The following is a 13817-nucleotide window of genomic DNA, read 5'->3' on the forward strand; positions in this document are numbered from 1 at the left end:
CATCTTATAATTTATGATTGACAGACAGTATCTTAGATCCTCTTTCGAAGAGATAAATAAAGTGGATTCTCTTCTTGGGCATTCTATTGAGAGAAATGGGGTATTGGTAATTTGGAAGATTCTGTTGAAAAGATAAGCTGAGGCTATTAATATTTTTAAGAGTTTATTTGAGAAAAAATCAATTCGAAGGGAGTAGCACCAAACCAGAAGTGGTTAGGAGGGCTCCACCAAAGAGCTTGGGGAGAGACTTTTCTAGAAAAGAGGTGGAAGCAAAGCAAGGAAATTATTGATTGACTATAGCTTAAAGCCTAGTTGACTGTTTGTGATTGTCCTCAAGTTTCAATTTTGTAACCTTGAGGCATTTACAGGCTTAGATTTTGGGTTTGCTTATGTAGGTTACCAGGGCCTTGGAGCTGCCCCAGTCTAATGGACTCTTTGTTTAATTAGTTTAACCATTGACTGAGGGTATCTCTGAGTGAGACACTGCATTGAGCCTGGCCCACATGGAGCCTCAGGATCTATCTGTGTTTAATTATCTGATGGGAAGAGAGCAGGAAAGCCTGGGTCACACACATTGTTTATGATCATCTCTTCTTAGAAAAAGGAGAGAGTAAAAATCATATTGAGTCCTTTTGATGTGATGAATCAGAGAAAACTTTGTGCTGGTCAGCAGAACCTGACCTGGAAAAACAACTGTCCTAATTCCTAAGTGTTATTAAACTCCATCTCCCAAAGTGTAATAAAATACAGAGCCCATAGCAATTAAGCCCTCTTTCCTGTGAGTTGGTCTTAGAAGCACGGGGTTTGACAAGCAGCAAGCCATCTCACGGGAGACAGAGCAGAGAGCAAATTGTGCTGTCGAACAGAACCAGGGATGCGGGAGGTACTTATGAAAGATCGGAGCTTCTGATGGAAGACCTGAACTACAGGTTAGCATGCGAAACCCACCTTGCTGAGATGAAACCCTGAGTCTCAGCCCAGCTCTTCCCATTGTCCCTCCCACCATGCAAGATGACAGATGACAGAAAACTGAGGAGGCAGGGAGCCCCTGGAGCCAGACAAGAAGGGCCCCTTCCCTCTATTTACCTGGGGAGTTTAAGAATATTGAATTCAGCAGACCCATGTGGGTAAGGTAGGGATTTCCCCATTCAACAGATAGGGATTTTCCCCTTCAACAGACATTTTCTGAGCAGGTGCTAGGCGCTGTCCTAGGTACCTGAGATAGAGACCTCCCTGGACGCTTTGTGTAAATTGTCTCCCTTAATTCTCTCAATAATCCTACGACATAGGTACTATTATCATCATCCCTATGTGACAGATGATGAAACTGAACCTTAGAGAGGTTAAGTGACTTGCCCAAGGACACAGCGAGTAACTAACAGAGCTGGGATTTGAGCCCATAGCATCAAGGCTCAGAGTCTGTGCACTTAACCATTATGCTATAGCACTCCTATAGGTGGAAGTGAAAATTGAATACTATTTCTGAAAATTGCTCTGCTCTCTCAGAAGTCATTCTGAAATGGGAGAAAAGACTGGGCTTAGGAAATCAGACAGAAGGTAGAATTCCTTCCCTGCTGCTGGCCTATACGTCCATGAAGGTGGGGACCATGTCCAGCTTGGCACTGTTAGGTCCCCTAGCACCAAGCCTAGCATGAAGCAGGTGTTCACTAAATATTTGCTGACTGAATGAATGAGTGAACTGTGGAAGGGCTTTGGAAGAACCCCCCCAATCTCCCGATGCTCTGGTTCCTCACGTGTATCCATTCCTCCTTACAGAGTCACTGTGGATATTTGATGAAGCTGGTTACTTCAGACACAAAACACAATGCCTAACACATACTAAGCCTGATGCCCTTGCCATGTGTCACATATCTGGGACATGGGCAGGTGCTCTTAAGGAACATGGGGCCTGGCTTTGGGAGATAAATCATGACATACAGGAGACATTGGTTATTTGGGAGAAGAGCAGGGGAGTAATGAGGGTGGTCTGGAATTCAACTCTCCCTGTCCCTTCTGGGCATGGTCCCATGGTGGGCAGTGTTGGTGGGCATAACCACTCACCTGCCCTGTGGAAGGCTGGAGGGCCCATCCTCACTCTCCCAGCCCCTGCTTCTTTTGGGAGCCCAGACATGTGACTCATATCCAGCCAGTCAGGGGCTCTCCCAGTGGGGAGGGTCTGGCTGGGGATCAAGACCAAGTCAGAGCTAGTGCTACAAGCCTTTCAGGCTGTTCCCACAGCACTTAGTGCTCTGGGGCTAGCCACCTGTTGTTATCAGATACCTCCCCTCGTGTCTTCCGACTATTCCCTCAATTTGTGTTTCAGCCAGCTGTTTCAGTTCAGCTGCGTCCCTTCAAACTCCTTATGTTGAAGTCCTAACCACAGGACCTCAAAATGTGACTGTATTTGGAGATGGGGCCCTTAAAGAGGTGATTAAGTCACAATGAGGCCATTAGGATAATCCAGCGTGACTGGTGTCCTTGTCAGAAGAGGAAATTTGAGACACACACAGAGCGACAACTCTGTAAAGACACAAGGAGAAGACAGACATCTACAAGCCAAAGAGAGGCCTCTGAAGAAACCAAACCTGCTAACTCCTTGATCTGGGACATCTGGCCTCCAAAAATTCAAGACAGTGAATTTCTGTTGTTCAAGCCACCCAGCCTGTGGTATACTTTATTAGGGCAATCCTTGAAGGATAACTTCCTCGTTTGTAATGGGGACAGGCATGCTGTGGTGTAGAGCGGCACAGCATGGAACTTAAGACCTTGACCTCAGGGCCAGGCCACCTAGGCTCAGATCTTAGCCCTGCCTCCTCCACCTGCAGGACCCTGGGTGAGGTGCTTCAGCTCTCCATGAGCCTCAGTTCCCTCACTTGTAAAAAGGGCTAATTGTTGTACTTCCCACTCAGGACTGCCATGAGGATAATTAATACATGAGGAACACTCAGAACAGTGGTTGGCACAAAATGAGTGCTACATGAGCCCCACTTACTATTTCCGCTATCCCCTTGGTGGAAAGACACGTGCTGTAAGAGATCCAGAGAAGCCCTGACTCAGAGATGGACTTGGAGCTGGCTTCTAATCTACCTTCCATGGGGATGTTCTTTCCCTCTCACGGTTCTGGCCAAGTGAAGCTTCCTCCCCTTCCTGTACCCCAGTAACACAGGGGGGTGGGGGCCCTCCACTTTATGCATATCTATGATAAAGGGATTACATCTACATGACGGTAGAGCTGGAAGGGTGCCCCGACCACCTGCCATATTTTAAGCCATGGAACCACATAAAGGGGCTGGAAGAACTCTACTCTTTTCATTCCCCCCACATCACAGTGGAGCACACTTGGAAAACAACCATTTCTAGTCTGATCCACCCATTGTACGCAGGAGGGAACCGAGGCTCTGAGAGGAAACATAACTGCCCCCAAGACCACACAGCGCCTCGTGGCAGTGCAGACAGCAGGAGCACAGCATCTGTTCTTGACTCTGGGGCTAACAGAACCATCAAAGGACATTTATGGCCTCCGAGAGCCCGGGAGGGAGATGACAAAGGATGAGATCAAATGGAGCTTCTTGCTGCCCAGAGCAGCCCTGGGACATCCGTCCCGGGAGGAAACCGAACAAACAATGGGGAGACTTGGAAGCTGGGTGCACAGCCCCCGCACAGCCCTGCTCTGGGGCTGCCAGCCCAGCGGTGTGCTCTCCAGAGCTTCTCACCCTCCCTGGCCTTTCCGGCTGGTCTCTTCCATTCTCTTCCCCTCCCTCTCATCATGAGTGAGCACGCTGTGGCTTTCTTAAAGCGACAATGGACACAACAGAGGAAGCTGGGTTTGGGGAGATGTTTAACTCTTCAGTGACACTCCCAGCCCAGACCCTGGCCAACCAGCCTGCCCACTGGCCAGCACACTGGAGCAGGACTGAGTCCCTCTAGTTGTTCTTCTTGAAGGGGGGGGGGGGGGGGTTCTGAGAGAGGGTCCAGGGCAGTCAGACTGTGAGGGAGGGCAATTTGGATGCTTGGAATACCGTTGGCTATTTTTTTTTATCACCAATATGGAAGTGTTTCAGTATTTCAATAACCAGTGCCAGCTGAAATTCAGCATAGGCTAAACCCAGAGACTGACCACCAACCAGCTCCAAGATGAACGCCTCCAGGGCCCTCCAGGGGCTACACAGGAAAGTTGCAGCCTCTGAGTTGGCATTGAAGGCCCTCCAAGATCCATCTGACCCCTGCATCCTGTTCTAGGCCCATCTCCCGTAGCTTCTCTCTGTGTGAGGCCATGTGGCATCATAGGAAAAGTAGTGGATATAAAGCTGAAAGATCTGGAACAAAATTCTTGCTCTGCCACTTATAGCATTAACTTAGGCTGAGTTCCCTGAGCCTGATACCATCAAATGCCTGGCACTTGTGCTGAGCATTCAGCCTCACAACCACTCTATAAAGAAGGTCCCGTTCAAAGCCTTATTTTACAGACAAGGAAACTGAGGCACAAGGGCAGGTTTAATAGCTCTCCCAAGGTCATGGGTCTCCAAGGCACAGGGTTAGAACCTACTCGAGGTCACATCTGTGCACTTGGCCACATCATTATATGGCTCCCATCAAGAGGAGGTAGCTAATGTAACCTGCGAGTGGGCACTGATCACTATGAAGCCTCCCTACAAGTCAGTTCCCTTCTCGACACATATCCCATAGATACTCGCTGTCCTCAGGGAAGTCAGCTGCCCACAGAGATGGCAGTGCCCAGGGGTTTCCATGCCCAGGTCTCAGACTCACACCTCCATCCCCATGGCCACATTCACCACCTCATTAAAGAGAAGAGAGGCCTTTGACTCTGGATTCAAAACAAACATTCCCCGACCCATGTTGTTTGATGACCTTGTCCTTTCCTGAGCCAACCAAGCCAAGCCATCGTCCCGGCAGCTGGGCTTTCCACCAACAGCCCTCTGCCCTCTCCTTCCAGAGCCACCCAGAGCCAGGCCCACTGTGACTGGAAAGGGAAGGTAGGCAGGGCGAGCCAGAAGGAAACTGGGAGGGACCCCAGACTCAGTGTCAGGGTGCCCACCCTGAGCCTTGTCTCAGTTCAAGAGGCAACCCCAGGAGTGTGGCCCCATCATTCACAACCACCACCTTAGCTTTCAGGGTGGAAAAGCTGGGCCCCTAAGAAGGGACAGATTTGGCCAAGAGCTGAAATAAAATTCCTAGGAGTCCAGCCTCCTAGAGCGATGCATTCCCCATACAGACACATTCTCACCATCAGCCCTCAAACCCACCCAGTGTGCACACAGCAAGCACCCCCAGGTTGCCAGGCTGGTTCTAATTCGGACAGAGCTGTGGCATGTACAAAACACATTCACATCTGAGATCTCCTGAGTCCCAACAGCAAAGCTCAGCATCCTTTGCAAATGTGGGCCAATGCACATTTTTCCCTGGTGCCTGGGGTCCACACTGAGACACATGAACATGGGCTGACTCCGGCATGGCAGAGAGACCTGACCTCCCAGTGACGCTACATAAAGTCTCCAAGCTCAGCACCTCCGAAGCCACAAGCACAGAGTGACGCCTGGCTGGCTGGCTGGCTGGGCAGAAGAAATCATCTTTTTCTAACACATCATCTGTGGTTTTAAAAATAGGTAGGGGCTGGTTTCCAGGTGCTGCTCCCTGCCTGGTGAGAGGGGTACACAGACCTCTATGGGCTCTTCCACGGGAGCCAAGCCAAAGGTCATGGGTCCTTGTCCATATCTGGAACCTCATAACCATTCCAGCTGCTTCCAAAATCCGGACCACATTGGGGAAATGGAGGCAACCCAGATCTTGTTTAGTTAAGACCACAGGCTCTGGAACCAGACTGTCACTTACTCTGTGTGACCATGGGCAAGGTATTTAATGGTTTAGTGATTCGGTTTCCTCCTCTGAGGACCAAAACCCAAAACCCAAACAAACCCTTCAGAGGTTTTTCTCAGATTTTGTGTGAGAATTAAATTAGTAAAGCACTTGGCTCCAGCCGTACCTAAAAATCTTTGACCCAGAGCCTTGAGGAAAGGATGAGGTACCACGCGTACACAGCCCAGGCTGCTTATTATGGGATGCGGGTTGTCAGGGTTACAGGGGTAGGACAGGATGAAGTGGGAGAGGGAGGGACATGAATGGCATGCCAGCTTAGGAAGGGATCAGGACTCTGTAACACCGAATACAAGCAGATTCCCTGCGGCAATGGCAAAATAATTGATCTGTTGCTTGCAAATCCCTGTGTCCCCTAAGAAAGGGAATCCTGGTGCCCCTGAGGGTCTTCTGTTCCTGAGCAGGGCAGGGCATGCCTTCTGAGAGCAGCTGAGCCTAATTGTGTGGTGGAGGAAAAAGAGAGAGCCAGTGAGGCCCCCGGGGTGGGGGTGGGGGATGTCTGGGAGGGGACTGCTGATTGGAAACATGGAGTCTGGAGTCAGACTCGATTAACCTGGGCAAGCCCCTTAACCTCCCTGTGCCTCAGTTTCCTCCTCCAAAAACGGGGACCCTAATAGCCCCTTGCCTCTTCAGGTTGTGGTGGAAACAAGATGGGTTCGTACACAGGGGGCTCCTGGAACCCTGCCTCGTCCATGGCAAGGACTCTTCAGGGCCTAGGGGAGTCAATGCCCAGGGGGAGCCATCTGGATTGAATGCTTCTTTCCCTCAAGGAACCCCAAACCCCTTCAGAGGTTCCACAGGGCTCAGTAGCGCTCCTGTCCACGTTAGTGTCGGGTCAGAGATGGAGAAAGCATCCTCCGAAAACATGGGGGCGCCAGATGGGTAGAGCAAGGTCCCAGAGAGAAGCCCCCAGGAGGAATGAGGGCCCTCCACCCTCGCAGATCACTCCATGCCAAAGCATCGTTCCCAACGCGGACAGTGGGCCTACACCAGGACCGGGGAAAAAGTTAAATGAAACAAAACGGTCCATAATTAGAATGGCAATAAAAGCAGAGGGGAGGAGTGAGGCAGTGAACTCTATTAATAGTGCTAATAAATGTTCTGGGATGATACCGCTGTGTTCTGAACCTGCCCGTGGGGGGTGTTGCTTACTCTCATTTGCATATTAATTCCGAAGGAAAATACCGGGCTCTTTCTGCTGGGATAAATCAATTCCAGTGGAAGTTTCTCAGATGGGAAGCTGCTAATTCTTCTTCCCTTTTCCTCCCAGCAGGAAGACACCCATTTGCCGCCAGGAAAATATTTTTAAGAGCCACCATGGTGTGAAAAAAAGTAGGCCAGCAAACTATAGGCAAAGTGCAGACTTTGCAGATGGCCGGAGCCGTGATGAGCTAGGTGAGGCCCAGCTTCGTGGGCCCGGGAGACGGACAGTTCCTGGCTTCTCTGGAACGACACCAATGAAGTTAAGATGGCAGTTAGGTTCACCTCGAATCCCAGTGGTTATTAGTTGGTACTGGCTGTGAAGGGAACATGGAGTGAGAAGGATTTGAAATCCAGGACCAGAATCAGAGCACAGAGCGCAGGGATCAGTTAGTGACATCTGCCTTGGGAGAGGACGTGGTGGGCTGAGTGACATCTGCCATGCGGCCCCAAGGAGGGTCACACTTCTCAGTCTGGGACAGAGCACTACAGAGAATATAGTGAGAAGGACGTGAATGAACAGTAACCTTTCCCGAGCAGCTCTGTGTTTTAGCCATCATGTCAGATTCGGGGAACACAGGAAGGACTAAGATAATGCTTTCTTTCAGGAGATTAAACCCAGCGAGGGACAGTCTTAGGACATAATGAGATATCACTCCTCTGCTTCTCCTAATTCCTGGGCTCCCCGTTTTCACATCCCCATTCAATTCTATTCCTCTACCTGTCCCCTTGCTTAGTGCTATTTTCCAGCGGCTCCTCCCTGGACCATTTAGCTCCTCTCCTCTCCGTACACACTCACAGCAGATTCTCTTTTGCTTCCCAAATTGGACTTCCTCCTCAGACCATTGGCTCCTGAAAGTCTGTCTCAAGCCGGTTTCTTTCCCCAGCACCATCCCCAGGTGCACTCCAGGCCTCTCCACCAGCACAATCCCCATTTTACAGACTGGGAAACAAGGTGTGGCTGGATGCGGTAACTTCTCTGAGGTCCACAACCAGCAGGTGGTGATTTGAGGATTAGACCCGAGGTCCATGTGAGCTGGAACCTGCCTCTTGAGCCACCAGGCCATTCTGCTGGCCAGCTGACACGATGATGGCATCACGGCAGACCTCAGGAGGAAACTGAGCACAGGACAAGATGCTGAAACACGAACACGGACACTGTACTGACCACAGCCTGGGCTGCTTATTATGGGACATGGGCTGTTATGATTACTGCATGGGACAGGATGACCCAGAGGAAGATTGTGAATGTCAAAAGGGGTTACGGCTCTGTGCCTTTAAGAAAAGACAGGTTTGGGGCACCTACATGGCTCAGTCCGTTAAGCGTCTGACTTCGACTTCAGCTCAGGTCATGATCTCACGGCTGGTGAGTTCGAGCCCCACATTGGGCTCTGTGCTGACAGCTCAGAGCCTGGAGACTGCTTTAGATCCTGTGTCTCTGTCTTGCTCTCTGCCCTTCCCCCACTAGTCCTCTCTCTCAAAAATAAATAAACATTTTTTTTTAAATGAAGAAAAAAAAAAGACAGATTCTAGAGTGCCTGGGTGGCTCAGTTGGTTAAGCATCTGACTCTTGATTTTGGCTCAGGCCATGATCTCACAGTTCATGGGATCAAGCCCCTCGTAGGGCTCTACACTGACAGCTCAGAGCCTGCTTGGGATTCTCTCTCTCTCTCTCTCTTTCTCTCTCAAAATAAATAAATAAGCTTTAAAAAAACACTTAAAAGAAAGAAAAGACGGGTTCTTATGAGCTGTACCTTTTTGGAACATGCATCACTTACTCTCATACATCATGAGGTCAGCAAGGTCACCAGACTTCTCCAGTGACCCAAATACTAAAAGGAAAGTCCTGAGGAGGTGAGAAAATCCTCATCTCTTTAAGGAGGAGGTTCTGAGGCACAGAGAAGTCAACGACATTCCCATGAGTGCACAGCCAACCCAAGTGGCAGAGCAAAGATCAAACCAAGGGCTTTCACACTTCTGGCAACACAAAGCAAAATCCTCCTGCTAGCAAAGGCCAGTGGTAATTGGGGTGGTGTTTGTTAAGCACAGAAGTAGAAAAAAAAGAGATAATAGTAAGAAGAATTTGCATTTAAGGGCACCTGGGTGGCTCAGTCAGTTGAGCGTCCAACTTCAGCTCAGGTTATGATCTCATGGTTCATGAGTTCAAGTCCCATGTCAGGCTCTGTGCTGACAGCTTGGAGCCTGAAGCCTGCTTCAGATTCTGTGTCTCCCTCTCTCTCTGCCCCTCTCCCAACCATGCTCTGTCTGTCTCTCTCTCTCTCAAAAATAAACATTAAAAAAAATTTTTTAAAGAAGAATTTACATTTAAAAAGATGAATTTCTTTTAAAGGATCTAGTTGTTGAAGAAAACCCTTAGTGCTTTGTGTTCGCTAGGTGGGAAAGGAGAGGGATCTTTGGGCATCTGAGGTCATGGGTCATTGTTCATGCCCCATGGCTCCAGTCTCAGATGAGTGGACACTCCCTCCATCATTTTGCCAGAGATGGAAAAGGCAGAGGAGAGGACTTTCCTGACCAGCCCCCACTCCTACCAGCCCATACTAGCAGCTCCTTCCTGCCAGGTGCCTACCTGCTCTTTCCTTAAGGCATTCTCCACCCCCTCTTAGGACAGAGAGAAGGGGTGTGACGTAGGGGCCACGGGCAGCACTGCCCGGACCAGAGGACCCATGTCCCAATGCCAGATGTTCCCTACAGATCAGGTGGCTGTGGACCATCCCCTGCCTGTGCCCCCGCACGCTCATGTCTCTCATGCACAACACCGCAGCGCCTGCCCCCCAGGGCCGTCGTGAGGATTGCAGGAGTTAAAATATGCGATCACTGGGAAAGGGGTCTGATGGGTGGCGAGACCTGCTCTTCCTTAGATTCCGATTTGCTACTTTCCCTTGTCCCCACCAGCATGAAACCTCCCCCCCAGGGCAGGGATTTTGTTTTGCTCATCACTACACCCTTGCCGCTTAGAATAGCTCCTAGCACTGATCAGAGGTCAATCTGTAGAATATTCGTTCAACACAAACACTGCCAGAATAGACGTAGACAGATCTGGGAGGTGGAGGAGCTGAGGTCCCTACAAGGAAGCGATGCAGACAGATCGCCAAAATGTGAAGTGCAGAGATCCATGACCCAAAAAGTCCAGGCTCCGGGTCAGACAGAACTGGATGGGAACCCTCACGGGGCTCTCATCCAGCCGTGGGCCAGCGTGCTGGGCTTCAACCCCAGGAAACTGTTTGCTCACTGGAGAAGGGGAACTTCCCCGCCCACAGGTAGGGAAACCGTGCAAGTGCTCAGCAAACACGTCTCTGTCCTCCCGGCGCTCTGCTGAGCCCTGTCCCGCCCGCGTCTCCCCCATGCTCCTGACCAGGCAGCGGCTGCCCGCACCAGCAGGGCCCCACATCCATCTGCCAGACCTCGCTTCCGCTCTGCCATAGGAGAGTCTCGCTGTTTCCATTACACTCTTAGCAGGAGGAGGGAGGGGGTTAAGCTCCTGTTTTTGTTTCTACAATGCAAAATTTGTCAACTTGGTGCAGTTGACAGACTGCCTCTGTGTCACCGCGCTGGTTCTTTTAATTGCCTTCCCTGCGTGCAAGCAACTGTATATGTGTGTGTGCATGTTCCCCGCCAAGGGCTTGCTCGCTTGCCTGCCTGCACAGAAAAGGAGCTGATTCCAGAATGTAGACCTGTCCCCTGAGCATCTGACCATGACTCCAACCTCCAAGAGACAATGTCAGCTGGAGGGTTACCTGTCTGGGAGTCAGGAAACTGGGACGTTTTGGTCCACACTCTGCCCCTTACATTAGAGTAGTAGCAACAAAATCAATAATAATAATGTGACAGATGCTAAAATGGGGCTCTTTCTGGCCCGAGTTCAATTTCAGCCCCAAGACATTCCACATTTCAAGGTGAGTGCTGGACCTCCCATCCAGGATGTCTGAAAAAGGTAACCAAACACCTGTTTCCCACTCTTCACCGCCCACCACCTCTGACCTCGTAAGCATTGGAGCAGCCTTGGGAGGATTTGGATATTGAGGGGCTTTTATTTGGACAGTCGTCAGTGAATGGGGAGTGAGATCCCCAGGATAGGCTTCAAAGAGGCTGGTAGAACAGCATCTGCTAGATTTGGATGGTCTGCACACCATGGCCTGCTGTGTGACACGTGCCTGAAGAATCTAAGGGCAAGAGGCCCATGGCAGTGAGGCAGGAAGACGATGTGCTCCATCAGGATCCAGCTACACAGCACCAAGCGTGGGCAAAGCTGGGCTAGATGTGGGCCAAGGGTAGAGAGCCAGCCTCAAGCCTACTCAAGGTGACCCCAAGAGCTGGATTCCCAGGGGCAGGGGAAGGAAATCTAAGTGGGCAATGGGTCATCTTGTGACCCTGGTGGGGCTGAGTCCAGCTAAGGCAGGAAAGTGACAGGACAGAAAGAACCTGAGTCTCCAATGACCTTGCTGAGCCACTGAATGAACCAACCTTGGGCGGCCCAACCTCAAGACTTCCTATCAGGTAATGCATCACATTTTCCTTATTGCTTGAGCCTTTTGAATCTTCTGTGCTCTGAATCCCAGCCACTATGAGTCATTTTCCCTCAAGTATGCAACCAACAAGTGGAAGAGTTAAAATCTGTTGACAGATCTGTGAGTCCAGTGTTTGTCACTAGTCCCCATGCCGAGATGTTATTGTGAAAAGTGCCGCGTGAGCTGAAGTCACAGACCGGTCAGCCCAAGCCACACCCGAGACACGGCTGTGTGGGAAACCAAGGAAATAAGATGTTAAGAGGCTTTAAGACCGCAGAAGCAGAAGCTCCCAGTGCACATCAAGATATACTAACAACTCAATAAAAGCGTATTCTAAGAAGCTACCATAGACCAGATGGGCTTGGGGACACATGACAATGAAATGCAATGTGGTAGCCTGGGTCAGCTCCTGTTACAGAAAGAGGGCATTGATGGAAAATGGATGAACTCCCAATAGTGGGGATTTTGGCTCATAGTGATCTACTAAGGTCAGTAATGTACATTTGACAAAGATTCCATGACAACGTAAGATGTTAATGGTGGGAGAAACTGAGTGAAGGTACACAGAAACTCTCTGTGCTACCTCTGCAACGTTTCTGTCTAAAAATTATTCCAAAACAAAAAGGTTATTTTTTAGGAGTCTAGTGAATGAATGATAAGCACCTAAGAAATCTAGGTCCACGGACAAGTATAATACTTACCTCTCATTAGAGTCATGTAAGTAACTTTGTACCTACAGCTGGCCCTTCATGCATCTTTTTACATCCTTACAATAAGGCTGTGAGGTGTGTATCATCACACAGTGCTTGGCACATAGTAATTTCTCAGTAAATATCCATTGACTGAGTGACTTAATCCTCTCTGCACATAGAAAAGCCAAAGCTTATAGAGGCCAAGTCCCTGCACCTGAGTTTATTTGATTCCAAGTTCCAAGCCCCTTAGACTCCACCACTTACCTGGTTTGGGGTTAGGGCCATGTCAGAGCTAAGGGGGTAGAGGGGGGCCAGACATCTCTCTGTGCCTGTTCCAGGCTCCAGCCACTCAATATCCTGGTTAGTGCTTGGAAAACTTAAAAGCAAGGCACTACAGCCTCTCCATGCCCCTGAAATCAGCACCATAAATCTTAATTCTAAAATTTAATAATATTTGCTTTTGCATTTATGGCATCATTATTATAGAGCAGTCTGCCTGGGCTCAAGGTGGCTGTAGGAAATTATTTCATCTGATGGACTTACTCAGGCCACCCACCCGGCTGTGATCTGGCCTCCCCTAAGGAAGGAACAGCAAAAGCCACAGAAGGGGACAAGCTGGATAAAATGATTCAGCATGGCATGGGGGAGGTTCCCACTTAATAGTGGGGGACGGGGCCACTCTTTTTACAGATTGTAAATGCTTCCTGAAGGTTTCCATTGATCCAGTGTTTAGGGACCCACCTGCCTGGGTGGCAATAATTCTACTAGAAGAACCCAAAAGAGTCTACGGCCATACCACCCTGAACATGCCCAATCTTGTCTGATCTCAGAAGCTAAGCAGGGTCGGGCCTGGTTAGTACCTGGATGGGAGAAGAACCCAAAATAAATGGAGGAGATGGGGTGGAAAAGTGAAATTGGCTATCCCTTCCCATCCACCTGTTCCTCCTCTAGGTCTGCCAAGTTCAAACATGAAACTCCCATCCATCCTTCCGAGTCCAAATCAGATTCTACCACACCTCTCTCTCCCTCTCTCTCCCTCTCTCTCTCTCTCTCTCACACACACACACACACACACACACACACACGTTCCCAGTGACAATGAATCTCTCTCTGCTCTAAGCTCCTGTCGAACAACTGCCCCTATACTTCAATCACAGCACATGTCAGAGTCGATCTGGATTGGGGAACTGACTCATTCAATCATTCACTCAACAAATATTTCCTGAGCACATACTATGTGCTATGTTCGAAAGATGTAATAGTGTCCAACACAGACAAGAACCCTGCTCTCATAGACACAGCAGTCTAGTTGCTTATATGTGAGTCTCTACACGCACCCGCTCCAATGAATTGTGGGTTTCTGAAAGTAGGGACCTATGTCTTTTTCATCTCTGATCTCCAGTGCTTACTTCAACCCCTGGCACACATTAGGAGCATAATACCTGCTTGCTGAAAGGATGACCAAATCAATGAATCAATCAATACTATGCACCAGACTGTTTCTCTC

This window comes from Panthera tigris, chromosome B4 (assembly GCF_018350195.1).
Source record: "Panthera tigris isolate Pti1 chromosome B4, P.tigris_Pti1_mat1.1, whole genome shotgun sequence".
NCBI lineage: Eukaryota > Metazoa > Chordata > Mammalia > Carnivora > Felidae > Panthera > Panthera tigris.